Below are 14,522 nucleotides of genomic sequence, written 5' to 3'. Positions count from 1 at the left end.
GTTAACTGTGGACTTCAGTTAATAACATAATCATAACAACATTGGTTTCATTAATTGTAACAAATGTACCACACTAATGCAAAATGTTAATAAAGAACACTGTGGAGAGGGTATAGGATCTCTTTCTACATGATTTTTCTGTAAACCTGCAATTGCTCTAAAAAATAAATTTAAAAAAATTAAAATTAAATAGGAAGGAGGGAGGGAAGGAAGGAAGGTGGGAAGGAAGAAAGGAAGGAAGGAAGGAAGGGAGGGAGGAAGGAAGGAGGCGCCAGGGTCCCTGGGAGGTGCAGAAAGGTGAGCACTGAACTCAATCTCCATTTGCTTCCCCCGCTTCCCCAGGAACCCCAAGAGGCCTGCCGTGACCCCCACTCTCATCTCCTGCTAACCCCCAGGGCTGCAGCTTGGTCAGCGGCGGGGACTGTCTGGGAGCTGGATGCGCGCGGATCCCTCAGAGGGGAAGCCCACCTTGCCCCCTCCCCTGCCTCGCCCACGGCTGTGCCCATGGGCTATGACGGACAGACGCTCTGCTGCCGGCCCCTGTTCTTTCAGGCAACACTTGCACTGCCCCGGGCACTGGGGAGACAGGCCGGGGGCACGGGCTACACCCTCCTGGAGCTCACGGTCTGGTGGGGGGATGGGAAAGAAAACCCTTTCATCCATTCGTCCTATAGATGCTGAACCCCGGGAACCAGGCACTATTCTAGGCACTTGGGGTACAGAAATGCAGAGAACAGCCCGAAACCCCTGCTCACAAGGAGCTCATATTCTACAAGCGGGATATGGAAAGTGGCTGAAAGAAGCAAGCAAGCGACGCAGGCTATTAGAAGTGGATGTTGCTATGGAGAAAAATAATGTAGGCAGACGCTTAGGAAGTGGGAGGCTGGGGGTTGCAGTTACTTCACAAAACTGACCCTGTAACAGAGGGCAGAGAAAGGACTCTGAGACTCTTAGGCTGGGTCCATTTCCATAGAAGGAGGTAGGAGCAGAACTGGGGAATTTGGAACACCTGAGTCTCAGGCCAGTGGGTCCCTAACAAATTGTGGCAAAGAGCAGGCACAGCGGCAACTCCTGAAGTGGCATCTCAGATGCCCACCTATGCCGGCGTGCGTCTGTGTGTACCCAGAAGGCATGGGGCAGGCCTGCACACAGGTGGATACATGCCCACCTGGACACGGAAGTGCATGGATGCATGTGTGGTTGTGTGCCCATCTAAGAGACATCCAATCACTGAGCATCCATGCTATTTCAGGCACCCTGTCCCCAAGGGGGTCAGCATCTCATGGCAAAGAAGAAGAATCAGACAGAAACTTAACAATCCATGAAGGCAGGGATGCTGAAAGCAGAACAATGGGGCAAGAGATTACAGGGAACTTCCAGGAGGTGGCAGAAGTTGAACCAGGCAGGGTAGCCTTTGCTAAATTAAGCACAACTACCTAAAGTTGTCTGGAAATATAACCAGCTACTTTGGGAGGTAGTGAGTTTCCGTCACTGGAGTTATTCAAAAGAATAACTTCACAACAACTTGTGAAGGGAATTCAAGGACTGGATTGGGAGATGGCGCCGATGTCCTCTAAGGTTACCGGGTTCCTATGAAGTTGAGGAAGCCACTAAAGAATCAAAGAAAGGAATGGCAGTTTGGAGAAACTGGGCTTTGTCTTGAGGGGCAATGAGGAGCCATGGAGGGTGTTTGAGCAGTGGAGAGAGACAGGGAAAGCTGAGCTTTGGGAAGATGAATCAGACAGCACTGAAGAGGATCAGGGGAGTCCAGTGAGGAGGGACTCAGAGGGGAGGTGAGTAATCGGTGTACTGGCCAAACACACCAATGGATATGTGTGCATGTAAACACGTGCAATGTGCATGTGTGTGTGTGTGGGGTCATCTCCATCAATTGTGAGGACATTGAATGATCTCTAGTCTTGAGGCCCAGACAGTCTCTCAATTCTCACTTCTTATGTTTCCGGCATATACATGAGTGTATGTGTGTGAGTATGCGTGTGTGTGTGAGCACACCTGGGTACACATATGTAGCTCTCCACTCTGGGTGCATTGATGGGGTCTCCCTGTGTGAGCAGGAGTGCATGCTGCAGGGTGACTTGGTGTTGGGGGTGGCTTTACAGACCCCTTTTCGGGAATATAGCTGGGGAGTTCAGGGGTTCTGCTGTCACAGGTGGGACTCACAGGTGTGGGGGGATGTGTATGTAAGGGTAGGGATTGGGGGTTCAAACCGGCGTGTGTGGCTTTGGGAGTGAATTTTGCTTGGGTGGAGGCCTGAGCTGGTGTGATGGCTCCAGTGTGAGCATCTGATTTCCATCCAGTCTAAGCCAGGGGCTTTCCCACACACCAGCCCCCTGAGCCATCCTACCCAGCCTGCGAAGGTACTGCTACTGAAAGCAGAACCAGACCCCGAGTTTTCTGGCACTGAGCCAGGGGACCTTGCCTCAGTAGCCCCCTCCCACATCCGAAGAGTGGTTCATTTTAAGACTATGCAGGGCGTCTCCTCCCAGGCACCCGGACACCTTGGGGACCCCAGGCACATGTCCACCTGCCCAAGTTCTCTGCCCCCATCCCTGACCTCACCCTGACCCACCTCCTGCCACCCCCAGGCTTATCTGCTCCCTGGTCTCCTCTCTCCGCAAATCCACATTCCCACAGAAACCTCCCTGGAGCGCCTGGAGAAGCTCACCCCATGTACCCTCCATACTTTTTCATCCCCAGCTGGGTGCTCTGGTTATTGCTCTGGCGCAGGAGGGCGTGGGGGCGGCCTGTGGGCGCCGTGACGCCAGGCTGTCTGCTCAGTTCCTGTGCTCATTACTTCTCCTCCAGGCTCCCATTAGCTCCCTGCCCCAGAGGCCGGCCCAGGCTCCCGTGCACTCAGCACCTTTGTTCCTTAAGGATCCCTGGGGAGCCCCGCTCACCTGCCTGCCACTTCCTAAGAAGCTGTCTGACTCCCCTTCACCAGCCCTGCACCCCCAGGACCTAAGCCCCCTCCTCTGCCTGCACCCCCTGGGAGGGGTGGTGCCTGGTCGCAGCCCAAACCTTGCCCAAGGCTTCGGCAGGCTCCAGAGCCTCAGGCCTGGCCGCTCTCCAGCTCCTGCTAGAAGCCCTTTCTCTTTCTCCCTGCAGCCTCCTCTGAGAAGCCTGCTCAGATCGACCCTGTTTTAGGATCTGGGGGCTGGGAAGGGACTTTATCATGTGGTACAGCGCCCACCTCCCACTTACTGCCTGGATCGGGCCGTCTACAGAAGGTACTCAATGAGCAGTCAGTGAAAGGATGGTTAACTTCTGCAGCGTATACTTGAATGCCTCCGCTGATGGGCAACTCACTCGGTCCCAAGGCCATCAGTGCCATCTTGAGATGGCTGGGACTGTAATAAAACCACTCTTTCCTTGTGCTGAGCCCAAATCTCTTTCATGGCCTTAGATCTAGAGTCGTCCACCTTTGTGTTGCTGTGTTTCTGGGTCTGGAGCTCAGACCTGTCTCTCCCACAGGGGCTCACTGATGCCCACCCCAGGCCAATGTGCATCTGGTTCCTGGAAGACAGGAAATCCCCCAGAACAAGGCTCTGTCAGGAGGCACCTGATCTCCTCCAGGCTTAGGAAAACAGCTTTGCCCCAACCCAGCTCTAGCCCCTGGCTTTCCTTCCACCTCAGGCCTCTGGCTGCTGTTCTTGAGCAGCAAGAGGAGGGGGAGGAGGTGCTGGGTGAGAACCCTCAGGCCAAACAAGCTCCAACAGCCCAGCAGACAACCGCGGAGGAGGCGATTGCTGCACACACAGGCCAAGGCTTCAGGAGGGAGGCCTCAGGGAGTGGGGGTGGGGGGCAGGAATCTCCCCTCCCCAGCCAGCCTGCCGCCGCTGCCTCCCGACCCTTGCACAACTCCCTGTCTCAGTGCACTGTGGGTATGAGGGGGTCACGGGCTGAGCTTCCAGAATGAGCAAGGAGTGAGCTGCCCCAAGTGGGCATCAGGGGCACTAGGAGGTGCCAGGGCCATGCGTGCCCCAGGCTATGAGGGCTGGGGGCTTCTCTCCTTTGGACCAAGCCCCTTACCCACAGCCTTACGGAAGAGGGTTCACGCCAGATGGAAGGAACCCTGCAACCACAAAGGGTCTCCGAGCTTGGGCCCAGCCCTTCTCCCATTGCCTTCCTTGGGGTCCCATTTGGACACATCCACTCACCTCCCCACATTCCTTCCTCCGACCCTTACCCACTCTCCACTCCAAGCCTTGATCCAGTGGAGAGTATCCTTGTGACCTCCATCTGTGTGTTCTTTAAGTGTGAAAAAGTCTCCTCTTAGACTGGGGCTCCCTGAGGTAGGGGCCATGCCTCTCCCCTCAGACTGGGGGCTCACTCAGGGCACGAGGGTAGCTGCCCTCACACCGGAGCACACAGGAAGGACAGAAGTGAAGCCCAGCTACAGCCAGGTCTTGGCTCTGAGCATCTTGCATCCTAGGAGTCCCAGAGTGAGGCCAGGAAGGCGCCTGGCACACGTCGTAGGGCCCTCTTGACAAACACCAGCTGGGGGTGGAGGCCGGGTCGGAAGGCCACCTCCAGCCACCAGACCGTGACCTCAGCTGGGCTGCCCTGGGCTGCTCTCCGGATCTGACTCAGTCCCTTCCCAGGGCTGCTGCTGGGCGTCCATCCCCAGGGTCAGCCCCCAAGAGGCCTCCGGAGTCCACAGGCCCCACCCAGACAGAGGCCACCCCGCCCCCTCAACCTGGCTTGGGTCAACAGGGGCTCCAGCAGGATTTGAGGGGGGAAGAGGGCAGAGGTTACCCGTCGGGCTACTTGCTTTGCACCTCCACCCCTTCCCTCCTCATTCAGACATTTTCTCCAGCCTCTTGGTATTACTGTGAGCCCTGGGTAGGCACCGTCCTCCTCGCAGAGCCCCTGACCCAGAGAGGTGCCCAGCTCTCCCACACCTGGTGGGAACAAGGGACCCCCCCACCCCTGCCTAAGGGCAAACAAGGCAGTTCTTCCAAGACAGTCACCCCCCTTGGGGGGTCTCCTGAAGTCATCCTCAGAAACTTTCTGATTGTAAGACAATAAATGAAGACAAGCCCTCTGGAATGTTCCCTGAAGGCCTATGTCCAGATGTGCAGAGGAGTCTGGGGGCCAGGGGGCATCAAGATCGTGGAGGGGAGGGGTGAGAGATGACTCTGACTGATCTTAGCCCTCATCCCCCTCAGCCAAAGAGATCTTTGTAAACATGTGTCAGAACATGTCTTTCCCCTGTTTCAAACCCTCCAATGACTTCCCATCTCAACATGGAAATCCTACAAGGCCCTGTACCACATGGGCTCTGCTCACCTCCCAGCCTCATCTTCTCTTTCCTCCGCGCCCCATTTGCCTCCCTTCCCCTTCATTCACTCCACCCTAGTGGCTTCGCTCCCATACCAGGCCTGCCCCCGCATCTCCGCGCTGCCTTTGCTCCAGCTGGGATGCTCTTCCATACACTTTTCCTTTTTCTTGTCATTCAAGACTCAACAGACTTCTTCCTGGTTGACCCGAGCTAAAACAGTGCCCCCGTGTCTCATGGCGGCCCCATCCCTTCTGTCCCCACCCCAGGTTTATTCTTCTCACAGCACTCACTGCTCTCTGACGCGCTGTCTCTCCCACTGGAATGTCAGCTGTGTCCTCAGCACCTAGCACAAGGCCTGGCTTCGCGGGTGCTCCAGAGACATCTGTTGAATGAATGAGTGACCTGCGGAGGGAGAGAGACCCACACAGATAGCCTGGGGCTCGCGGGGTTGGTCCAAGCCAGGACCAGGGCAGCAGTTCTCACGGGGGTTGAGGTGAGAGAGACGGTCCTCCCTCCAGGCTCACAGGCCTCCAGGGGAATGCCAGGGGCTGAGGCAGGGGAGGGAGGACGGTGGAGCAGTAAGTGGGGCTGACAGGCAGTGCCTCCCTAGAATGCCACCCCACACCCCTCAGAACACAACCCTGGGTGCTGATGGGGAGGCCAAGGGAGGAGGCACCGCACTCCCCATTCTCTGGGCGTCCCCCGTCTGGAGGGGACCGGAAAGGGTGCTTGGAAAGTCCTTGAGGTCAGGCCTCTGCACCGAGCCCTGAGCCTGCGTTCCCAAAGCCGGGGGCTGTTTGTGCTTGGCCGACTGCATCAGGCTCAGCGCGTTCCAAACCCAACGCCTCATCCTTCCTGCAACTTGCTGTGACTTCCCTGGCTCCATCAACAACCTCGGGGTCCTCCCGGGCAGCCTGGCGCGAGAGCTCAGCAGCTGCTCTGAGGACTCCCTCTCACTCAGTCCCTGGCCCGCCAGGCCCGTCCCAGTGTGGTGACGAGACAAGTGGGCCCCTGCCTGGTCCCCGTCCTCTCCATCCCACAAGCAGCAGGAAATCAACCTTCATCTCCCTCAGTTTCAGACCCCCACCCCCTCCCCAGCCCCTGGAGCCGCCTCACCAAGGGGTCAGTGGGGGCAGGGAGGGAAGAAAGTCCTGCCGCATCCCCTCTGGGGAAACTGGGTTGTGCTGACAAGCACGGGGCCTCTGGAGTCCCGCAGATTTCCGTTGTCTCACGTCCCCCTTTGTTCTATGACCTTGGCGGAAGTTACTTAACTTCTCTGAGTCTCAGTTTCCCCATCTGTAAAATGGAGAAAATGCTTATCTCGCTGGGTTGCTTGGGGATTAAGTGGGAAAACAGAGAACAAGCAGCTAGCGAACACTTGGAACACAGTGGGTGCCTACTAAAGCGACGGCCCATCCCTTCCCTTTCCCCTTTCAGCCTTCATTCCTCTGCTCAAGACCCTGCTGTGGCTCCATTTCCTACCTTGTCTGATCGAAATTCCCCTGGAGCTCTCAAGGGCCTCCAGCTTCCGGCCTGACTCCTCAATCCCATCTTTGCTCCCAAGGCTTCCCGCCCTCTCCCTCCACTCCTGTGTCCCCAGAGAGCACGCAGTGGCCATTCCTCTGCCAGACCCTCTGTCCCTTCTGCCTATCCTACTTGTCCTGCAAGGCCCCTTCTCCAGGAAGCCCTCTCTGACCACCCTGTCTCCTCTAAAACCCTCTGCTCACTTAGCCAGTTACGATGGCTGTGCTGTCGGGCGTTGTTGGATGTTCCACGTCAATGGGTGTTCACCTGCCTACCCAGGCTGGCCACTGTTTCCAGATGGGCAGAGAACTGCTCCCGGACCACCCCAGAACCTGCTGCAGTGCTAAACATATAGTAAGTGCTCAGTAAATATCTGTCTTTTGCCTTATTACAAAGCAATAAATGATGCAAAGCAGCATAAGGCAAACAGGCACTGGGAGGGATTCTAAGAAAGACAAAGGGGTTGAGCAGTTCCTGTGGTAGGAACTGGGCTCACTGTCTTATGTGTTCTCTTATTTCTCACCATACCGTCGGCCCCATTTTACAGATGGAAAGGCTGAGGAAATTGGCAGGGTCAGTATTTGATCTGAAGGGGAGGTGTGTGGTCTGGGGAGGGCATTTGGGATGGGGCAGCCTGTGTGAAGGCTCGGAGGGGGGCAGCCAAGGTGAGCGTGCGGAGGGAGAGAGTGGGCAGATGGATTGGAGGGGCTGGGGGTACATGCGGAAGTCACTGGGATACCCATCTGAAGAAGGGGAAGGGGTCTGGAACCATCCCTCTGAAGGGCTGGAAAAAGATGCAGCAAGACCCTCCTGGTGAACTGGTTGTGGCTCTAGCATTTTCCTTACAAGCAAAAGCCACAGCTAATCCTGAGATGTGTTCAGCCTTGTCTCTACCCAGAGCACAGGGACAAAAGGGCGGTGAAGATGGTGACTCCATCCCCTCCCTGCAAAGGGAGGGATGTCAGAGAGGCTGAGAGTGGTGGCACCTCGTGACCTGAGGTTTCTCGCCCCCTCCCCAACAGCAGGTTCTTCAGAGTCACCTGTCCAAGGTCACAGACCCTGCAGCTATCACCCAGCACCTGGCCCTGCCTGGGGTGGGCTCTGCAGGGCCCAGCTCTCACTGGGGTGCAGCCTCCAATTCTCCTGTTTCCAGCACTTGGCACAGAGATCCTCACAGTCCCATCCCCACCACCCCCCACTGGCCAAGACTTCCCTGTGAGCAGCCAGGCCCAGCTGGAATAACATGGCTTCCCTCCCTCCCACCAGCACTGGGCTATTTATGGCTCACCAGGGCCTTCACACCCATGAGCTCACTGGGACCTTCCCCACCCACCCTGAGACCCCAGCGGGGCAGGCACTGTCAGCCCCATTTTGCAGACAGGGAAACTGAGGCCACCTTGCCCACAGAGGCCCAGTGAGCTCCCCCAAGCCCAGCCTCCTGACTCCTTAGCTCAGGGATCTTCACGATTCCTCCAGGACGGTGGCCCAAATGCCCCTAAATGCCAAGTGGGGGAGTTGGGCCGGGTGGGTGGAGGGGTACCCTGGTGAGTTAGCCACTCCCAGGAGCCAGAAGACATGTCCAAGGCAGCAGGCCAGGAGGGTGGGGGCAGAGAGAAGTTTGCACGGCCTCAGTCACTGGCTGGGGGACAGCCCGGCAGGGACATCTTTGGGGTGGACATAGGACCAGGAAGGTCTGCCAACTGGGCAAGCTGGCTGGGAGCACAGTCGGCGTGTCTGGCTCCCCAGGCTGGGGCAGGGGGAAGGAATAAGGCTCCACCTCAGAGCCCCCTCCTGGGTGACCAGACACTGACAAATCTGTGCTGGCTGCAGCTGGAGGGGCACCAGGTAGACACCAGAGGGGACTTCCTATCCAAAGACTGCTAGGCAGAATTCCTCTGCCACACAAATGGGGTCCAGCCCAACCCCTCCTTGTCACCTCACACAGGACTATGCCAGCTGAGCCTTCCAACCTCTCCCGGCCTCCTGTGTATCTTCCAAGGATTTGTTCCATCCCTGGGTCCTCCCAGCCACCCATCCTCAGGACACACACTTCCTCCCAGACTGCACCCGAGTCCTCACTGCCACCTTCCAGAAGCCTTCTCTGGTTCTTTCTTGTTCTCAGTCTCAGAGCCTGTGTATTGGAGGGTTCTGCCTCTCCCATAAGACAGGGGGGTCCCTGGGGACAGGGGCTGTGTCTCTCCCGTCACCCTGGACACCCACTGCCGCGGTGCCTCTGTCCTCCAGCTCTGCCCCCTTCAACCCATAGGGGGCGCTCAAACAGTGCTGTTGACTGACGGCGTCTGCCCAGGCCTCGCCGCTCCGGCTGGCCCAGGCTCCAGCTACACCAACGCACCTCCAAAGCTCCAGCTCACTTTTCAGCCGCCTTGTGACCAAAGGGAGGCAAGAACTTTTAGAAAAGGAGAGGGGGCTCTCATTTAGGGTAGGAGGCTGGGTGCTAGACAATGACCCCAAAAGAAGCATCCTTGACCTTCCAGGCTTGGGGACCCAGCTGCGCAGCCACAGCGGAGCCAGGTATCTTCCTTGGCCCTGCTCCGAAGGCCCCTGGGCTTGTGGGCAGAGGCCCTGACCAAGCAACCCCTGTTTCCCTCCCCAAGTCTCTCAGGAAGAGCGGTGAGTCAGTTGCGGCCATGAACTCATCCTAGGCAGTAAAAATAGGAAAACAGGCCTCTCCTCTGGGTAGGGGGAGAGGGTGAGGATGAGGGGGAAATGGGTTTTTCCCACTGAACAGAGAGGATCTCCATGTTTTGAAGTCCTCAAGAGTGAGGCAGGCGTCCTGATGGCCCTGGAAACTCAACCACATCAAAGCCACCAAAGGAAGGTGGTTGGAGGGGGATGCTGTCTCCCACACACAGTCACAGTCACACACAGTGACACAGCCGAGTCACTCGGAGGGACACACAGTGACACACACAGTTGAGGGCACAACACCCAGCTACACACACGACAGGCCAAGCCAGTAGCCCGCCAGGCAGTTGCATAGATACACACAGTCACACAGGAGAAAACAGCCCGACTCTCCCAGGCACACGCGGAGGCAATATCAGAGTCCCACGCGGGCGTCCCACCCACAGTAGTACACAGACCACAAAGCAACAGAGAGTGTCGCATGCACACAGCCGACACTCAGCCACATACAGAACCAGTCTCTGAGAGTCACACACCATCACAGGCAACACACATCTCCAGGCACATAGTCACACAAATGCACAGCCGTGCAGTCACATGCAGCCAACCACACAGCTTGCTCACAATGCACAGAGCCACACCCAAGCCACAAAGAGTCACATACACAAAGTCTCAGTTACACACACATCACATACACAGTTACACACGAGTCACATGTTCACAATTGCAAAGGCAGCACCCACACAATTACATAATCACACAGACCCCTTGTGTTCATGGAAACTGCAGGGCTGAGGCCTGATGGGAATCGGCTCCTGGGGTGGGAACGGGGGTGGGCCTGATTCACAGCTGCCCTCTTAACTCCCTCCCTCCTCCTGACTGCACCTCCCTGGCCATCCTCCATCCTGAACACCCCAGCTCTCTGTTCGGTGCTCTCCAGGGCTTTGCTGAGTCCCAGCACCCTTTGCCCCAAGGCAGGGCCCTGTAGTCTTGAAGATGATTGTATCCAATCAACATTAAGCATCAATCATTTATTCAATAGGCTAGGGGCTGGTGAATAGTTATTCTAAACCAGACCAAAATTTTTGCCAGTGTAATGGCTATTTCCAAATGTGTGTCTGTGTGACCCTCCATGCCTCTAGCCTCAAACACATACTTGTTCCTGTGCCCTGGCCTGGGGGAGGTCCCCGGCAGGTCTGGGGCCATTTCCAGGAGAGTGAATGGCTCAGGAGCAATTGACACAGCCTCCGAAGGAAGCATAGGGGAGAAATTCAGGAGACATCCATGTGAAATTGGCCTTCCCTTCTCTGGGGCAGTGAGCCACGAGAGGCAGTCAGGTAGGAAAACACCCCGTACGAGGGTGCAGCGAGCTGAGCTTTCACCCAATTCCAGCACGTCATCTTGGGTAAGTCAACTTCTTCAAGGATAACACAAGGGTGCTGTGTCAGGTCAGTTTCTCACCTGGACTACTTGGTAATCTACAGATTTCCAGGCCCACCCCAGACCTTCTTGAGCCCAGAACTTGAGACTCCCTCCAAGGTTCCTTCCAGCTCTAAGAAGGACAAAGAAGCTTTGAAGAGCAGCCATGCTGGAGGCCGAGGGCGGGTCCTCAGGCTGCTGAGGGCCCCTCCCAGCCCGGATGCCTGGCACACAGGAGCCATAGCCACCCTCCAGAAGGGGCCACGTCATCTCACTGGTTTAGAAGCTTAAGCCTGTTAAGGGCTTGTGGTTAGAGCAGGTGACAGGCAAATCAGAACTCCTGGTCCCTGTTCTTGACCAAGGCTAGGTTTCCAGGGCTGGCTGGGCTAATGATGCTTAGATTCTACAGGAACCAGGAGAACCCCTGAGCCTAATCCCAGGCCTGGGGTCTTGCCTATGGTGGGGGGGGGGGGGACAGGGAAAAGGGAGGAAAATCCACGTGAGAGTCCCAAATAGCGAAGGACTTGCATGGGCCTTCCTTTGATTTTAACCCAGTTTCCCACATTGAGCTGATCTGTTTCCTAGTGTCTGATGCTTGTTGAATAGAATCATTAGCAGGCATTTATCCCAACTCTCTAGCCCACACTGCACCCTCTCAAACACATACATCTTCAAAAAAGCTGCATTATTAGCTGCCTGGGTGCCAGGCACTGGCCTATTCACACGCAGTGCCTCATTTATTCCTCATCATGCTCCATGTTAAGTATATTTACTCCATTTTATAGATGGGAATGAGGCTTGGAAATTCTAAGCCACATGTACAAGGTCCCTTAGCTAGTAAACAACAAAAACGGGAATCATCTGCCTCCAAAGCTCAAGCTCTCAACCATGTTTTATAGCATCCCCCTTTGTTGAACACCTCCAGCAGTGGGGAGCTCACTGACAAACATTGTTGAGGATGGATTGTGTACATGTGCTGAAGGCAGAAAAGCTCAATGAGGAGTGAAGCTGCCCCCAGGATGTCTTATTCCAACAGAAGAAACCAAGATGTGGAATCATGACTCTGTACAAAGTAGAACAAGTTAGTGACTAAGACAGAGGTGGAGAATGTGCTGCTTTTAGAAAACTAAACAGTAAAAATTTCTTCCTCTTATTGATCCCAAATCTAATTCCTGTGGCTTCCATTTGTGTTCTCTTCATTCTGACCTCAAAAGTCACACAAAACCAGGTGATTCTCATGTTCCCACTGCCTTTCCCAGTCCGGCCGGTTGCCTTATTTCTCCCCACGTCTTGGCTCCTGTCATTGTACTACCCTCAGCAGAGATGAGGGCTTCACTCAGGCCATCTGCCTCCCTCCCATGGCCCAGACCCAAGCAACAGCCATTAGCTGAGAGCTCGTCCCCATCTCCTGCTTCATTCATTCCCGAGACAGCTGGGCTGCTCTGGAGAAACCCAGAGAACCCCCGAGTCAGGAAGCTGGGGTTCCAATCCCAGATCTACCACCAGTTGCTGGTTGGGCAAGGTTGGGCGAGGTCCCGAGCTGCTCTGAGCATCAGTTTCTTCATCTGAGAAACAGGGGCAGCACCTATGTGACAGGGCGGCGAGGATTAGCTGAAAATCCCAAGTGTAAAAGTATTCTGGATGCTTGAAGAGCAGCGCCTCATAAGTGTCCCGTACTTAGGAGGAGCTGAGGGGGCTTCAGGATTAGCTGGAGAGTAACAGCTGTGATGAGCACTCTGGTGTGCCGTGAGGATGAAGAGTTGAGGAAGGACAGACTTTCTGCCCTGCAGGAGCCTCCTGTCCTGGGACTGATACCTCCAGCCATCACCAAAACCTCTGGAAACAAAAGCTTTTTAATCAAGTTGGGTTTAGTGCCCTCCAGGTAGCTTAAGTGATGGGGACAAGCTTATCCCTTGTGCATGAGACAAGGGTGCCAACAGGAGGAGGAAGGAGAGCCGACATAGGCTAAACACCCACTGTCAGATTAATTCACTGAATCTTCACAGCCCGTGAGGTTGGGCTTATTATTATGTCCATTGTATAGATGTGGAAACTGAGACACAGAGAAGTTTTATTTGCCCAAGTCAGTAAAAGGTGGAGCTGGGATTAGAATTCAGATCTGCCTGGCTCCTGAGCTGATGTGCTTTCCACCACACCCAGCTGTGCCCTGGAAATGGCCCGCATCTGGGAGACCATGTACAGAGCCTATCGTGTCTGAGGAGCGGCAGGGGGACAGGGAGGGAAAGGGGGCTCTTTGGAAGGAGCCCATCTCCTGAATATCACCCTCTGGCCTCCTATATCACCCCTGCCTGGGGATTTCTGATAAATGTAAACAGAGGTACACCATTTCATTCATTCATTCAGTACCTGCTTACTAGCATTTACTATGTGCCCAGCCCTGTGCTCACCGAGGTGAAAGCTCCCATCCCTGCAAACCCATCCATGTGCTTCTGATGGAGATGGATGTTTCAGCTGAACATTTGCTCCAGCAAGCCTGAGGGGTTGCTATAGTCCCGGATGAGGGGGATCAGGGAAGGGTGTCTTAGAATCTGTGAACTGTCGGGTGAGGGGAGCAAGAATCATATGTACAGGATGATTTCACTTGTGTGAAATTCATAAACAGGTGAAAGTGAGCAGATATGGATGATAAAATGACAAGGAAAAGCAGCAAAGTGTTTAACCCAGAAGCTGGGACAATGATTGCTTAGGGGGAGGAGAGGATTATAATCACAGAGGGGTGCTCAGGGACCTGGCAAAGTTCTATTTCTGGCCTGGGTACCCAGTTCATAAGTGTTCATTGGCCATGTGTGTATATGGGTGCGTGTATGTGTGTGTGTGTGTGTGTATTCACTTTCACCTGTTTGTTCCAGAATTGTAATACACACTAACTGGCAAATTCACTATTAGGTGGGACTTTGAAGGGCCCTAGGCCACTCTCCCAAAGCACCCCACACAGACTTTGTACTCAGTTACCCAGTAGATACTTAAAAATAGAGTAATGGTTCTGGTAGAGTTCAAGGAGCCCGAAGTCAGGTGCTTGGTCAAGCAAACAGGAGGGACATGGCTCAGTCTAGTAGCTGGAACTCACTCATCGCTGAGGTTCTTGAGGGTTGAGAGGATTAAAAGCTATTTTCCTAAGATGTCTGGACACCTGAGGGTCAGCAGTTCCCAAGTCGAGCCCCAGACTCCAGAATTAGCTTCCTCTCCCCTCAGCCCAGCCCCAAACCATAGAGTTGTGAAAAGACAACCAATTCAGATGGCCTGGATTGGAAATCCAGCTTTGTACACACTAGACAGGCCTTCTCTAGCAAATCAGTTCACATCATGGGCCTCAGAGTCTGCATCTGTAAAACGGGGCTAATGAACCACTCCCCTCACAGGTTATTATTAGGCCCCAATGACCTTACAGATGGGAAAATGCTTTAGGAAATGCCATGTGCACTGTATACCTATAAATGTCATATTAAGCCAGCATTCTTCCTGCTTCCTCCCCTCCCTGTTCTCCCAGGAAAGCTCAGAATAAATCCTTACCCTGATTTAGAAAGCCTTTAGTCCCCAGCCCCAGTACCAGGTTCTAGGGTTTGTGATCTGCTGGACCTGAGCTTCAGGATGATTCCAGGAGCAAGTTCCC

The sequence above is a fragment of the Choloepus didactylus genome, chromosome 18, assembly GCF_015220235.1.
Source record: "Choloepus didactylus isolate mChoDid1 chromosome 18, mChoDid1.pri, whole genome shotgun sequence".
NCBI classification, from domain to species: domain Eukaryota; kingdom Metazoa; phylum Chordata; class Mammalia; order Pilosa; family Megalonychidae; genus Choloepus; species Choloepus didactylus.
Note: the sequence above shows the minus strand (reverse complement) of the source record.